Genomic DNA, 15000 nt, shown 5'->3' with positions numbered 1-15000 from the left:
CGACCTACTTTGACCGCGTGGTGCCTCGGCTGTGGGTCTCGGATCCAGGATCCACTCGGATAGGTTTGTAGAGGTGGACGTGGTCTACGATTGGGTATAAGTGTCCCGGCTGTGCGTGGTGTTTTCGCGGAGATATCCACCTCGCAAAACGGCGCTTCCGTTTAAGGAAACAGAGTTTTGGCGCTCGTCTTTCGCAGCGCAGCCCAGTAACGTCCCCTACCTTAAGAGAGTCCTCGTTACTCCCGCCGTTTACCCGCGCGATATGGATCCTGGTTCTGGATCTCGCATCCAGGATCCACTCGGATAGGTTTGTAGAGGTAGACGTATTATACAATTAGGTATGAGTATCCCGGCTGTGCGTTGTGTATTCGCGGAGATATCCATCTCGCAAAACGATATAAAAACGGCTGTGATTTTGTCAGAGTATGAAGATCGCCCGGCGCTTTTTGTCAGAGTATGAAGATCGGCCGGCGCTTTTCAAATACGTGCTGCCTCGGCTGTGGGTATCCGTTTATTATTATGCTTATATGGGTGGTTAGAGGACGTCGGGACCGTGGATTCGGTATAAGAATCCCCGCTGTGCGTTCCATTTCCGGGTAGATATGGACCGCGCAATATGGCCCCTGCGACCTACTTTGACTACATCGTGCCTCGGTTGTGGACCTCGCATCCATGATCCACTCGGATAGATTTGTAGAGGGGGACTTGGACTACAGTTAGATATAAGTGTCCCGGCTGTGCGTTGTGTATTCGCGGGGATATGGACCTCGCAAAACGGGTATTTCGTTTAAGTCTTTCGCTGTGATTTTGTCAGAGTATGAAGATCGGTCGGCTGTTTTCAAACACGCGCTGCCTCGGCTGTGGTTATCCGTTTATTATTCAGCTTACATAGTTGGTTAGAGGACGTCGGGGCCGTGTATTCAGTATAGGAATCCCCGCTGTGCGTTCTATTTCCGGGTAGATATGGCGCGCGTAATATGGTCCCTGCGACCTACTTTGACTACACCGTGCCTCGGCTGTGGACCTCGCATCCAGGATCCACTCCGATAGTTTTGTAGAGGGGGACGTGGACTACAACTGGGTATAAGTGTCCCGGCTGTGCGTTGTGTATTCGCGGGGATATGGACCTCGCAAAACGGGTATTTCGTTTAAGTCTTTCGCTGTGATTTTGTCAGAGTATGAAGATCGGTCGGCGGTTTTCAAATACGCGCTGTATCGGCTGTGTGTATCCGTTTATAGGAGTGTCTAGATGGGTGGTTAGAGGACTTCCAGCTTGACAACTGGGCATGAGTATCCCCGCTGTGCGTTCTATTTCCGGGTAGATATGGCGCGCGTAATATGGTCCCTGCGACCTACTTTGACCGCGTCGTGCCTCGGCTGTGAGTGTCCGATTGTGGATCACCCTCCACATGTCTTTAGAGGTTGACGGTGGCTACAGGTCGGCATAGGTGTCCCGGCTGTGCGTTGTGTATTCGCGGGGATATGGACCGCGCAAGACGGCGATTTGGTTTAAGGAAACAGAGTATTGGCGCTATCGCTGTGATTTTGTCAGAGTATGAAGATCGGTCGGCGGTTTTCAAATACGTGCTGCCTCGGCTGTGGATACCCGTTTATTATTCTGCTTATATGGGTAGTTAGAGGACGTCGCGACCGTGTATTCAAAATAAGAATCCCCGCTGTGCGTTCCATTTCCGGGTAGATATGGCGCGCGTAATAGGGCCCCTGCGACCTACTTTGACCGCGTGGTGCCTCGGCTGTGGACCTCGCATCCAGGATCCACTCGGATAGGTTTGTAGAAGTGGACTTGGACTACAATTAGATATGAGGTTCCCGGCTGTGCGTTGTGTTTTCGCGGAGATATGGACCGCGCAAAACGGGTATTTGGTTTAAGGATTTTTCGCTGTGATTTTGTCAGAGTATGAAGATCGATCGGCGGTTTTCAAACACGCGCTGCATCGGCTGTGTGTATCCGTTTATTATTCATCTTATATGGGTGGTTAGAGGACTTCCAGCTTGACAACTGGGCATGAGTATCCCCGCTGTGCGTTCTATTTCCGGGTAGATATGGCGCGCGTAATATGGTCCCTGCGACCTACTTTGACCGCGTCGTGCCTCGGCTGTGAGTGTCCGATTGTGGATCACCCTCCACATGTCTTTAGAGGTTGACGGTGGCTACAGGTCGGCATAGGTGTCCCGGCTGTGCGTTGTGTATTCGCGGGGATATGGACCGCGCAAGACGGCGATTTGGTTTAAGGAAACAGAGTATTGGCGCTATCGCTGTGATTTTGTCAGAGTATGAAGATCGGTCGGCGGTTTTCAAATACGTGCTGCCTCGGCTGTGGATACCCGTTTATTATTCTGCTTATATGGGTAGTTAGAGGACGTCGCGACCGTGTATTCAAAATAAGAATCCCCGCTGTGCGTTCCATTTCCGGGTAGATATGGCGCGCGTAATAGGGCCCCTGCGACCTACTTTGACCGCGTGGTGCCTCGGCTGTGGACCTCGCATCCAGGATCCACTCGGATAGGTTTGTAGAAGTGGACTTGGACTACAATTAGATATGAGGTTCCCGGCTGTGCGTTGTGTTTTCGCGGAGATATGGACCGCGCAAAACGGGTATTTGGTTTAAGGATTTTTCGCTGTGATTTTGTCAGAGTATGAAGATCGATCGGCGGTTTTCAAACACGCGCTGCATCGGCTGTGTGTATCCGTTTATTATTCATCTTATATGGGTGGTTAGAGGACTTCCAGCTTGACAACTGGGCATGAGTATCCCCGCTGTGCGTTCTATTTCCGGGTAGATATGGCGCGCGTAATATGGTCCCTGCGACCTACTTTGACCGCGTCGTGCCTCGGCTGTGAGTGTCCGATTGTGGATCACCCTCCACATGTCTTTAGAGGTTGACGGTGGCTACAGGTCGGCATAGGTGTCCCGGCTGTGCGTTGTGTATTCGCGGGGATATGGACCGCGCAAGACGGCGATTTGGTTTAAGGAAACAGAGTATTGGCGCTATCGCTGTGATTTTGTCAGAGTATGAAGATCGGTCGGCGGTTTTCAAATACGTGCTGCCTCGGCTGTGGATACCCGTTTATTATTCTGCTTATATGGGTAGTTAGAGGACGTCGCGACCGTGTATTCAAAATAAGAATCCCCGCTGTGCGTTCCATTTCCGGGTAGATATGGCGCGCGTAATAGGGCCCCTGCGACCTACTTTGACCGCGTGGTGCCTCGGCTGTGGACCTCGCATCCAGGATCCACTCGGATAGGTTTGTAGAAGTGGACTTGGACTACAATTAGATATGAGGTTCCCGGCTGTGCGTTGTGTTTTCGCGGAGATATGGACCGCGCAAAACGGGTATTTGGTTTAAGGATTTTTCGCTGTGATTTTGTCAGAGTATGAAGATCGATCGGCGGTTTTCAAACACGCGCTGCATCGGCTGTGTGTATCCGTTTATTATTCATCTTATATGGGTGGTTAGAGGACTTCCAGCTTGACAACTGGGCATGAGTATCCCCGCTGTGCGTTCTATTTCCGGGTAGATATGGCGCGCGTAATATGGTCCCTGCGACCTACTTTGACCGCGTCGTGCCTCGGCTGTGAGTGTCCGATTGTGGATCACCCTCCACATGTCTTTAGAGGTTGACGGTGGCTACAGGTCGGCATAGGTGTCCCGGCTGTGCGTTGTGTATTCGCGGGGATATGGACCGCGCAAGACGGCGATTTGGTTTAAGGAAACAGAGTATTGGCGCTATCGCTGTGATTTTGTCAGAGTATGAAGATCGGTCGGCGGTTTTCAAATACGTGCTGCCTCGGCTGTGGATACCCGTTTATTATTCTGCTTATATGGGTAGTTAGAGGACGTCGCGACCGTGTATTCAAAATAAGAATCCCCGCTGTGCGTTCCATTTCCGGGTAGATATGGCGCGCGTAATAGGGCCCCTGCGACCTACTTTGACCGCGTGGTGCCTCGGCTGTGGACCTCGCATCCAGGATCCACTCGGATAGGTTTGTAGAAGTGGACTTGGACTACAATTAGATATGAGGTTCCCGGCTGTGCGTTGTGTTTTCGCGGAGATATGGACCGCGCAAAACGGGTATTTGGTTTAAGGATTTTTCGCTGTGATTTTGTCAGAGTATGAAGATCGATCGGCGGTTTTCAAACACGCGCTGCATCGGCTGTGTGTATCCGTTTATTATTCATCTTATATGGGTGGTTAGAGGACTTCCAGCTTGACAACTGGGCATGAGTATCCCCGCTGTGCGTTCTATTTCCGGGTAGATATGGCGCGCGTAATATGGTCCCTGCGACCTACTTTGACCGCGTCGTGCCTCGGCTGTGAGTGTCCGATTGTGGATCACCCTCCACATGTCTTTAGAGGTTGACGGTGGCTACAGGTCGGCATAGGTGTCCCGGCTGTGCGTTGTGTATTCGCGGGGATATGGACCGCGCAAGACGGCGATTTGGTTTAAGGAAACAGAGTATTGGCGCTATCGCTGTGATTTTGTCAGAGTATGAAGATCGGTCGGCGGTTTTCAAATACGTGCTGCCTCGGCTGTGGATACCCGTTTATTATTCTGCTTATATGGGTAGTTAGAGGACGTCGCGACCGTGTATTCAAAATAAGAATCCCCGCTGTGCGTTCCATTTCCGGGTAGATATGGCGCGCGTAATAGGGCCCCTGCGACCTACTTTGACCGCGTGGTGCCTCGGCTGTGGACCTCGCATCCAGGATCCACTCGGATAGGTTTGTAGAAGTGGACTTGGACTACAATTAGATATGAGGTTCCCGGCTGTGCGTTGTGTTTTCGCGGAGATATGGACCGCGCAAAACGGGTATTTGGTTTAAGGATTTTTCGCTGTGATTTTGTCAGAGTATGAAGATCGATCGGCGGTTTTCAAACACGCGCTGCATCGGCTGTGTGTATCCGTTTATTATTCATCTTATATGGGTGGTTAGAGGACTTCCAGCTTGACAACTGGGCATGAGTATCCCCGCTGTGCGTTCTATTTCCGGGTAGATATGGCGCGCGTAATATGGTCCCTGCGACCTACTTTGACCGCGTCGTGCCTCGGCTGTGAGTGTCCGATTGTGGATCACCCTCCACATGTCTTTAGAGGTTGACGGTGGCTACAGGTCGGCATAGGTGTCCCGGCTGTGCGTTGTGTATTCGCGGGGATATGGACCGCGCAAGACGGCGATTTGGTTTAAGGAAACAGAGTATTGGCGCTATCGCTGTGATTTTGTCAGAGTATGAAGATCGGTCGGCGGTTTTCAAATACGTGCTGCCTCGGCTGTGGATACCCGTTTATTATTCTGCTTATATGGGTAGTTAGAGGACGTCGCGACCGTGTATTCAAAATAAGAATCCCCGCTGTGCGTTCCATTTCCGGGTAGATATGGCGCGCGTAATAGGGCCCCTGCGACCTACTTTGACCGCGTGGTGCCTCGGCTGTGGACCTCGCATCCAGGATCCACTCGGATAGGTTTGTAGAAGTGGACTTGGACTACAATTAGATATGAGGTTCCCGGCTGTGCGTTGTGTTTTCGCGGAGATATGGACCGCGCAAAACGGGTATTTGGTTTAAGGATTTTTCGCTGTGATTTTGTCAGAGTATGAAGATCGATCGGCGGTTTTCAAACACGCGCTGCATCGGCTGTGTGTATCCGTTTATTATTCATCTTATATGGGTGGTTAGAGGACTTCCAGCTTGACAACTGGGCATGAGTATCCCCGCTGTGCGTTCTATTTCCGGGTAGATATGGCGCGCGTAATATGGTCCCTGCGACCTACTTTGACCGCGTCGTGCCTCGGCTGTGAGTGTCCGATTGTGGATCACCCTCCACATGTCTTTAGAGGTTGACGGTGGCTACAGGTCGGCATAGGTGTCCCGGCTGTGCGTTGTGTATTCGCGGGGATATGGACCGCGCAAGACGGCGATTTGGTTTAAGGAAACAGAGTATTGGCGCTATCGCTGTGATTTTGTCAGAGTATGAAGATCGGTCGGCGGTTTTCAAATACGTGCTGCCTCGGCTGTGGATACCCGTTTATTATTCTGCTTATATGGGTAGTTAGAGGACGTCGCGACCGTGTATTCAAAATAAGAATCCCCGCTGTGCGTTCCATTTCCGGGTAGATATGGCGCGCGTAATAGGGCCCCTGCGACCTACTTTGACCGCGTGGTGCCTCGGCTGTGGACCTCGCATCCAGGATCCACTCGGATAGGTTTGTAGAAGTGGACTTGGACTACAATTAGATATGAGGTTCCCGGCTGTGCGTTGTGTTTTCGCGGAGATATGGACCGCGCAAAACGGGTATTTGGTTTAAGGATTTTTCGCTGTGATTTTGTCAGAGTATGAAGATCGATCGGCGGTTTTCAAACACGCGCTGCATCGGCTGTGTGTATCCGTTTATTATTCATCTTATATGGGTGGTTAGAGGACTTCCAGCTTGACAACTGGGCATGAGTATCCCCGCTGTGCGTTCTATTTCCGGGTAGATATGGCGCGCGTAATATGGTCCCTGCGACCTACTTTGACCGCGTCGTGCCTCGGCTGTGAGTGTCCGATTGTGGATCACCCTCCACATGTCTTTAGAGGTTGACGGTGGCTACAGGTCGGCATAGGTGTCCCGGCTGTGCGTTGTGTATTCGCGGGGATATGGACCGCGCAAGACGGCGATTTGGTTTAAGGAAACAGAGTATTGGCGCTATCGCTGTGATTTTGTCAGAGTATGAAGATCGGTCGGCGGTTTTCAAATACGTGCTGCCTCGGCTGTGGATACCCGTTTATTATTCTGCTTATATGGGTAGTTAGAGGACGTCGCGACCGTGTATTCAAAATAAGAATCCCCGCTGTGCGTTCCATTTCCGGGTAGATATGGCGCGCGTAATAGGGCCCCTGCGACCTACTTTGACCGCGTGGTGCCTCGGCTGTGGACCTCGCATCCAGGATCCACTCGGATAGGTTTGTAGAAGTGGACTTGGACTACAATTAGATATGAGGTTCCCGGCTGTGCGTTGTGTTTTCGCGGAGATATGGACCGCGCAAAACGGGTATTTGGTTTAAGGATTTTTCGCTGTGATTTTGTCAGAGTATGAAGATCGATCGGCGGTTTTCAAACACGCGCTGCATCGGCTGTGTGTATCCGTTTATTATTCATCTTTTATTCATCTTATATGGGTGGTTAGAGACTTCCAGCTTGACAACTGGGCATGAGTATCCCCGCTGTGCGTTCTATTTCCGGGTAGATATGGCGCGCGTAATATTGTCCCTGCGACCTACTTTGACCGCGTCGTGCCTCGGCTGTGAGTGTCCGATTGTGGATCACCCTCCAACATGTCTTTAGAGGTTGACGGTGGCTACAGGTCGCATAGGTGTCCCGGCTGTGCGTTGTGTATTCGCGGGGATATGGACCGCGCAAGACGGCGATTTGGTTTAAGGAAACAGAGTATTGGCGCTATCGCTGTGATTTGTCAGAGTATGAAGATCGGTCGGCCGGTTTTCAAATACGTGCTGCCTCGGCTGTGGATACCCGTTTATTATTCTGCTTATATGGGTAGTTAGAGGACGTCGCGACCGTGTATTCAAAATAAGAATCCCCGCTGTGCGTTCCATTTCCGGGTAGATATGCGCGCGTAATAGGGCCCCTGCGACCTACTTTGACCGCGTGGTGCCTCGGCTGTGGACCTCGCATCCAGGATCCACTCGGATAGGTTTGTAGAAGTGGACTTGTGACTACATTAGATATGAGGTTCCCGGCTGTGCGTTGTGTTTTCGCGGAGATATGGACCGCGCAAAACGGGTATTTGGTTTAAGGATTTTTCGCTGTGATTTTGTCAGAGTATGAAGATCGATCGGCGGTTTTCAAACACGCGCTGCATCGGCTGTGTGTATCCGTTTATTATTCATCTTATATGGGTGGTTAGAGGACTTCCAGCTTGACAACTGGCATGAGTATCCCCGCTGTGCGTTCTATTTCCGGGTAGATATGGCGCGCGTAATATGGTCCCTGCGACCTACTTTGACCGCGTCGTGCCTCGGCTGTGAGTGTCCGATTGTGGGATCACCCTCCACATGTCTTTAGAGGTTGACGGTGGCTACAGGTCGGCATAGGTGTCCCGGCTGTGCGTTGTGTATTCGCGGGGATATGGACCGCGCAAGACGGCGATTTGGTTTAAGGAAACAGAGTATTGGCGCTACTCGCTGTGATTTTGTCAGAGTATGAAGATCGGTCGGCGTTTTCAAATACGTGCTGCCTCGGCTGTGGATACCCGTTTATTATTCTGCTTATATGGGTAGTTAGAGGACGTCGCGACCGTGTATCAAAATAAGAATCCCCGCTGTGCGTTCCATTTCCGGGTAGATATGGCGCGCGTAATAGGGCCCCTGCGACCTACTTTGACCGCGTGGTGCCTCGGCTGTGGACCTCGCATCCAGGATCCACTCGGATAGGTTTGTAGAAGTGGACTTGGACTACAATTAGATATGAGGTTCCCTGCTGTGCGTTGTGTTTTCGCGGAGATATGGACCGCTGCAAAACGGGTATTTGGTTTAAGGATTTTTCGCTGTGATTTTGTCAGAGTATGAAGATCGATCGGCGGTTTTCAAACACGCGCTGCATCGGCTGTGTGTATCCGTTTATTATTCATCTTATATGGGTGGTTAGAGGACTTCCAGCTCGACAACTGGGCATGAGTATCCCCGCTGTGCGTTCTATTTCCGGGTAGATATGCGCGCGTAATATGGTCCCTGCGACCTACTTTGACCGCGTCGTGCCTCGGCTGTGAGTGTCCGATTGTGGATCACCCTCCACATGTCTTTAGAGGTTGACGGTGGCTACAGGTCGGCATAGGTGTCCCGGCTGTGCGTTGTGTATTCGCGGGGATATGGACCGCGCAAGACGGCGATTTGGTTTAAGGAAACAGAGTATTGGCGCTATCGCTGTGATTTTGTCAGAGTATGAAGATCGGGTCGGCGGTTTTCAAATACGTGCTGCCTCGGCTGTGGATACCCGTTTATTATTCTGCTTATATGGGTAGTTAGAGGACGTCGCGACCGTGTATTCAAAATAAGAATCCCCGCTGTGCGTTCCATTTCCGGGTAGATATGGCGCGCGTAATAGGGCCCCTGCGACCTACTTTGACCGCGTGGTGCCTCGGCTGTGGACCTCGCATCCAGGATCCACTCGGATAGGTTTGTAGAAGTGGACTTGGACTACAATTAGATATGAGGTTCCCGGCTGTGCGTTGTGTTTTCGCGGAGATATGGACCGCGCAAAACGGGTATTTGGTTTAAGGATTTTTCGCTGTGATTTTGTCAGAGTATGAAGATCGATCGGCGGTTTTCAAACACGCGCTGCATCGGGCTGTGTGTATCCGTTTATTATTCATCTTATATGGGTGGTTAGAGGACTTCCAGCTTGACAACTGGCATGAGTATCCCCGCTGTGCGTTCTATTTCCGGGTAGATATGGCGCGCGTAATATGGTCCCTGCGACCTACTTTGACCGCGTCGTGCCTCGGCTGTGAGTGTCCGATTGTGGATCACCCTCCACATGTCTTTAGAGGTTGACGGTGGCTACAGGTCGGCATAGGTGTCCCGGCTGTGCGTTGTGTATTCGCGGGGATATGGACCGCGCAAGACGGCGATTTGGTTTAAGGAAACAGAGTATTGGCGCTATCGCTGTGATTTTGTCAGAGTATGAAGATCGGTCGGCGGTTTTTCAAATACGTGCTGCCTCGGCTGTGGATACCCGTTTATTATTCTGCTTATATGGTAGTTAGAGGACGTCGCGACCGTGTATTCAAAATAAGAATCCCCGCTGTGCGTTCCATTTCCGGGTAGATATGGCGCGCGTAATAGGGCCCCCTGCGACCTACTTTGACCGCGTGGTGCCTCGGCTGTGGACCTCGCATCCAGGATCCACTCGGTGAGGTTTGTAGAAGTGGACTTGGACTACAATTAGATATGAGGTTCCCGGCTGTGCGTTGTGTTTTCGCGGAGATATGGACCGCGCAAAACGGGTATTTGGTTAAGGATTTTTTCGCTGTGATTTTGTCAGAGTATGAAGATCGATCGGCGGTTTTCAAACACGCGCCTGCATCGGCTGTGTGTATCCGTTTATTATTCATCTTATATGGGTGGTTAGAGGACTTCCAGCTCGACAACTGGGCATGAGTATCCCCCGCTGTGCGTTCTATTTCCGGGTAGATATGGCGCGCGTAATATGGTCCCTGCGACCTACTTTGACCGCGTCGTGCCTCGGCTGTGAGTGTCCGATTGTGGATCACCCTCCACATGTCTTTAGAGGTTGACGGTGGCTACAGGTCGGCATAGGTGTCCCGGCTGTGCGTTGTGTATTCGCGGGGATATGGACCGCGCAAGACGGCGATTTGGTTTAAGGAAACAGAGTATTGGCGCTATCGCTGTGATTTTGTCAGAGTATGAAGATCGGTCGGCGGTTTCAAATACGTGCTGCCTCGGCTGTGGATACCCGTTTATTATTCTGCTTATATGGGTAGTTAGAGGACGTCGCGGACCGTGTATTCAAAATAAGAATCCCCGCTGTGCGTTCCATTTCCGGGTAGATATGGCGCGCGTAATAGGGCCCCTGCGACCTACTTTGACCGCGTGGTGCCTCGGCTGTGGACCCTCGCATCCAGGATCCACTCGGATAGGTTTGTAGAAGTGGACTTGGACTACAATTAGATATGAGGTTCCCGGCTGTGCGTTGTGTTTTCGCGGAGATATGGACCGCGCAAAACGGGTATTTGGTTAAGGATTTTTCGCTGTGATTTTGTCAGAGTATGAAGATCGATCGGCGGTTTTCAAACACGCGCTGCATCGGCTGTGTGTATCGTTTATTATTCATCTTATATGGGTGGTTAGAGGACTTCAGCTTGACAACTGGGCATGAGTATCCCCGCTGTGCGTTCTATTTCCGGTAGATATGGCGCGCGTAATATGGTCCCTGCGACCTACTTTGACCGCGTCGTGCCTCGGCTGTGAGTGTCCGATTGTGGATCACCCTCCACATGTCTTTAGAGGTTGACGGTGGCTACAGGTCGGCATAGGTGTCCCGGCTGTGCGTTGTGTATTCGCGGGGATATGGACCGCGCAAGACGGCGATTTGGTTTAAGGAAACAGAGTATTGGCGCTATCGCTGTGATTTTGTCAGAGTATGAAGATCGGTCGGCGGTTTTCAAATACGTGCTGCCTCGGCTGTGGATACCCGTTTATTATTCTGCTTATATGGGTAGTTAGAGACGTCGCGACCGTGTATTCAAAATAAGAATCCCCGCTGTGCGTTCCATTTCCGGGTAGATATGGCGCGCGTAATAGGCCCCTGCGACCTACTTTGACCGCGTGGTGCCTCGGCTGTGGACCTCGCATCCAGGATCCACTCGGATAGGTTTGTAGAAGTGGACTTGGACTACAATTAGATATGAGGTTCCCGGCTGTGCGTTGTGTTTTTCGCGGAGATATGGACCGCGCAAAACGGGTATTTGGTTTAAGGATTTTTCGCTGTGATTTTGTCAGAGTATGAAGATCGATCGGACGGTTTTCAAACACGCGCTGCATCGGCTGTGTGTATCCGTTTATTATTCATCTTATATGGGTGGTTAGAGGACTTCCAGCTTGACAACTGGGCATGAGTATCCCCGCTGTGCGTTCTATTTCCGGGTAGATATGGCGCGCGTAATATGGTCCCTGCGACCTACTTTGACCGCGTCGTGCCTCGGCTGTGAGTGTCCGATTGTGGATCACCCTCCACATGTCTTTAGAGGTTGACGGTGGCTACAGGTCGGCATAGGTGTCCCGGCTGTGCGTTGTGTATTCGCGGGGATATGGACCGCGCAAGACGGCGATTTGGTTTAAGAAACAGAGTATTGGCGCTATCGCTGTGATTTTGTCAGAGTATGAAGATCGGTCGGCGGTTTTCAAATACGTGCTGCCTCGGCTGTGGATACCCGTTTATTATTCTGCTTATATGGGTAGTTAGAGGACGTCGCGACCGTGTATTCAAAATAAGAATCCCCGCTGTGCGTTCCATTTCCGGGTAGATATGGCGCGCGTAATAGGGCCCCTGCGACCTACTTTGACCGCGTGGTGCCTCGGCTGTGGACCTCGCATCCAGGATCCACTCGGATAGGTTTGTAGAAGTGGACTTGGACTACAATTAGATATGAGGTTCCCGGCTGTGCGTTGTGTTTTCGCGGAGATATGGACCGCGCAAAACGGGTATTTGGTTTAAGGATTTTTCGCTGTGATTTTGTCAGAGTATGAAGATCGATCGGCGGTTTCAAACACGCGCTGCATCGGCTGTGTGTATCCGTTTATTATTCATCTTATATGGGTGGTTAGAGGACTTCCAGCTTGACAACTGGGCATGAGTATCCCCGCTGTGCGTTCTATTTCCGGGTAGATATGGCGCGCGTAATATGGTCCCTGCGACCTACTTTGACCGCGTCGTGCCTCGGCTGTGAGTGTCCGATTGTGGATCACCCTCCACATGTCTTTAGAGGTTGACGGTGGCTACAGGTCGGCATAGGTGTCCCGGCTGTGCGTTGTGTATTCGCGGGGATATGGACCGCGCACAAGACGGCGATTTGGTTTAAGGAAACAGAGTATTGGCGCTATCGCTGTGATTTTGTCAGAGTATGAAGATCGGTCGGCGGTTTTCAAATACGTGCTGCCTCGGCTGTGGATACCCGTTTATTATTCTGCTTATATGGGTAGTTAGAGGACGTCGCGACCGTGTATTCAAAATAAGAATCCCCGCTGTGCGTTCCATTTCCGGGTAGATATGGCGCGCGTAATAGGGCCCCTGCGACCTACTTTGACCGCGTGGTGCCTCGGCTGTGGACCTCGCATCCAGGATCCACTCGGATAGGTTTGTAGAAGTGGACTTGGACTACAATTAGATATGAGGTTCCCGGCTGTGCGTTGTGTTTTCGCGGAGATATGGACCGCGCAAAACGGGTATTTGGTTTAAGGATTTTTCGCTGTGATTTTGTCAGAGTATGAAGATCGATCGGCGGTTTTCAAACACGCGCTGCATCGGCTGTGTGTATCCGTTTATTATTCATCTTATATGGGTGGTTAGAGGACTTCCAGCTCGACAACTGGGCATGAGTATCCCCGCTGTGCGTTCTATTTCCGGGTAGATATGGCGCGCGTAATATGGTCCCTGCGACCTACTTTGACCGACTCGTGCCTCGGCTGTGGAGGTCGCATCCAGGATCCACTCTGATGTGTTTGTAGAGGGGGACTTGGACTACAATTAGATATGAGTGTCCCGGCTGTGCGTTGTGTTTTCGCGGAGATATGGACCGCGCAAAACGGGTATTTCGTTTAAGGACATAGAGTTTTTCGCTCGGGTTTTAAAGCCGTGATAGGGGCGAAGCGCTGAAGGTTCCAGCGCTTCTGTACTTCGCCTATTACGGCTGTGACCCATTTTGGTAGGGGGTAACCAAGCCACCTTGCACACAATGATAGGAACAGACTACCCAGTGTATACTAGGGGATAGGAGCGAAGCGCTGAAGGGTCCAGCGCTTCTGGCGGTTCCCCTATGCTACAGCCGTAGTAGGGGATATGAGCGAAGCGCTGAAGGGTCCAGCGCTTCTGGCGGTTCCCCTATGTTACAGCCGTAGTAGGGACGAAGCGCTGAAGGGTCCAGCGCTTCTGGCGGTTCCCCTATGCTACAGCCGTAGTAGGGGATATGAGCGAAGCGCTGAAGGGTCCAGCGCTTCTGGCGGTCCCCCTATGCTACAGCCGTAGTAGGGGATATGAGCGAAGCGCTGAAGGGTCCAGCGCTTCTGGCGGTTCCCCTATGTTACAGCCGTAGTAGGGACGAAGCGCTGAAGGGTCCAGCGCTTCTGGCGGTTCCCCTATGCTACAGCCGTAGTAGGGGATATGAGCGAAGCGCTGAAGGGTCCAGCGCTTCTGGCGGTCCCCCTATGCTACAGCCGTAGTAGGGGATATGAGCGAAGCGCTGAAGGGTCCAGCGCTTCTGGCGGTCCCCCTATGCTACAGCCGTAGTAGGGGATATGAGCGAAGCGCTGAAGGGTCCAGCGCTTCTGGCGGTTCCCCTATGCTACAGCCGTAGTAGGGGATATGAGCGAAGCGCTGAAGGGTCCAGCGCTTCTGGCGGTCCCCCTATGCTACAGCCGTAGTAGGGGATAGGAGCGAAGCGCTGAAGGGTCCAGCGCTTCTGGCGGTCCCCCTATGCTACAGCCGTAGTAGGGGATATGAGCGAAGCGCTGAAGGGTCCAGCGCTTCTGGCGGTCCCCCTATGCTACAGCCGTAGTAGGGGATATGAGCGAAGCGCTGAAGGGTCCAGCGCTTCTGGCGGTCCCCCTATGCTACAGCCGTAGTAGGGGATATGAGCGAAGCGCTGAAGGGTCCAGCGCTTCTGGCGGTCCCCCTATGCTACAGCCGTAGTAGGGGATATGAGCGAAGCGCTGAAGGGTCCAGCGCTTCTGGCGGTCCCCCTATGCTACAGCCGTAGTAGGGGATAGGAGCGAAGCGCTGAAGGGTCCAGCGCTTCTGGCGGTTCCCCTATGCTACAGCCGTAGTAGGGGATAGGAGCGAAGCGCTGAAGGGTCCAGCGCTTCTGGCGGTCCCCCTATGCTACAGCCGTAGTAGGGGATATGAGCGAAGCGCTGAAGGGTCCAGCGCTTCTGGCGGTCCCCCTATGCTACAGCCGTAGTAGGGGATATGAGCGAAGCGCTGAAGGGTCCAGCGCTTCTGGCGGTTCCCCTATGCTACAGCCGTAGTAGGGGATATGAGCGAAGCGCTGAAGGGTCCAGCGCTTCTGGCGGTCCCCCTATGCTACAGCCGTAGTAGGGGATATGAGCGAAGCGCTGAAGGGTCCAGCGCTTCTGGCGGTTCCCCTATGCTACAGCCGTAGTAGGGGATATGAGCGAAGCGCTGAAGGGTCCAGCGCTTCTGGCGGTTCCCCTATGCTACAGCCGTAGTAGGGGATAGGAGCGA

Source organism: Anarhichas minor, unplaced genomic scaffold (genome assembly GCF_050575085.1).
Source record: "Anarhichas minor isolate MPS153535 unplaced genomic scaffold, ASM5057508v1 ptg000299l, whole genome shotgun sequence".
Taxonomy (NCBI): Eukaryota; Metazoa; Chordata; class Actinopteri; order Perciformes; family Anarhichadidae; genus Anarhichas; species Anarhichas minor.
Note: the sequence above shows the minus strand (reverse complement) of the source record.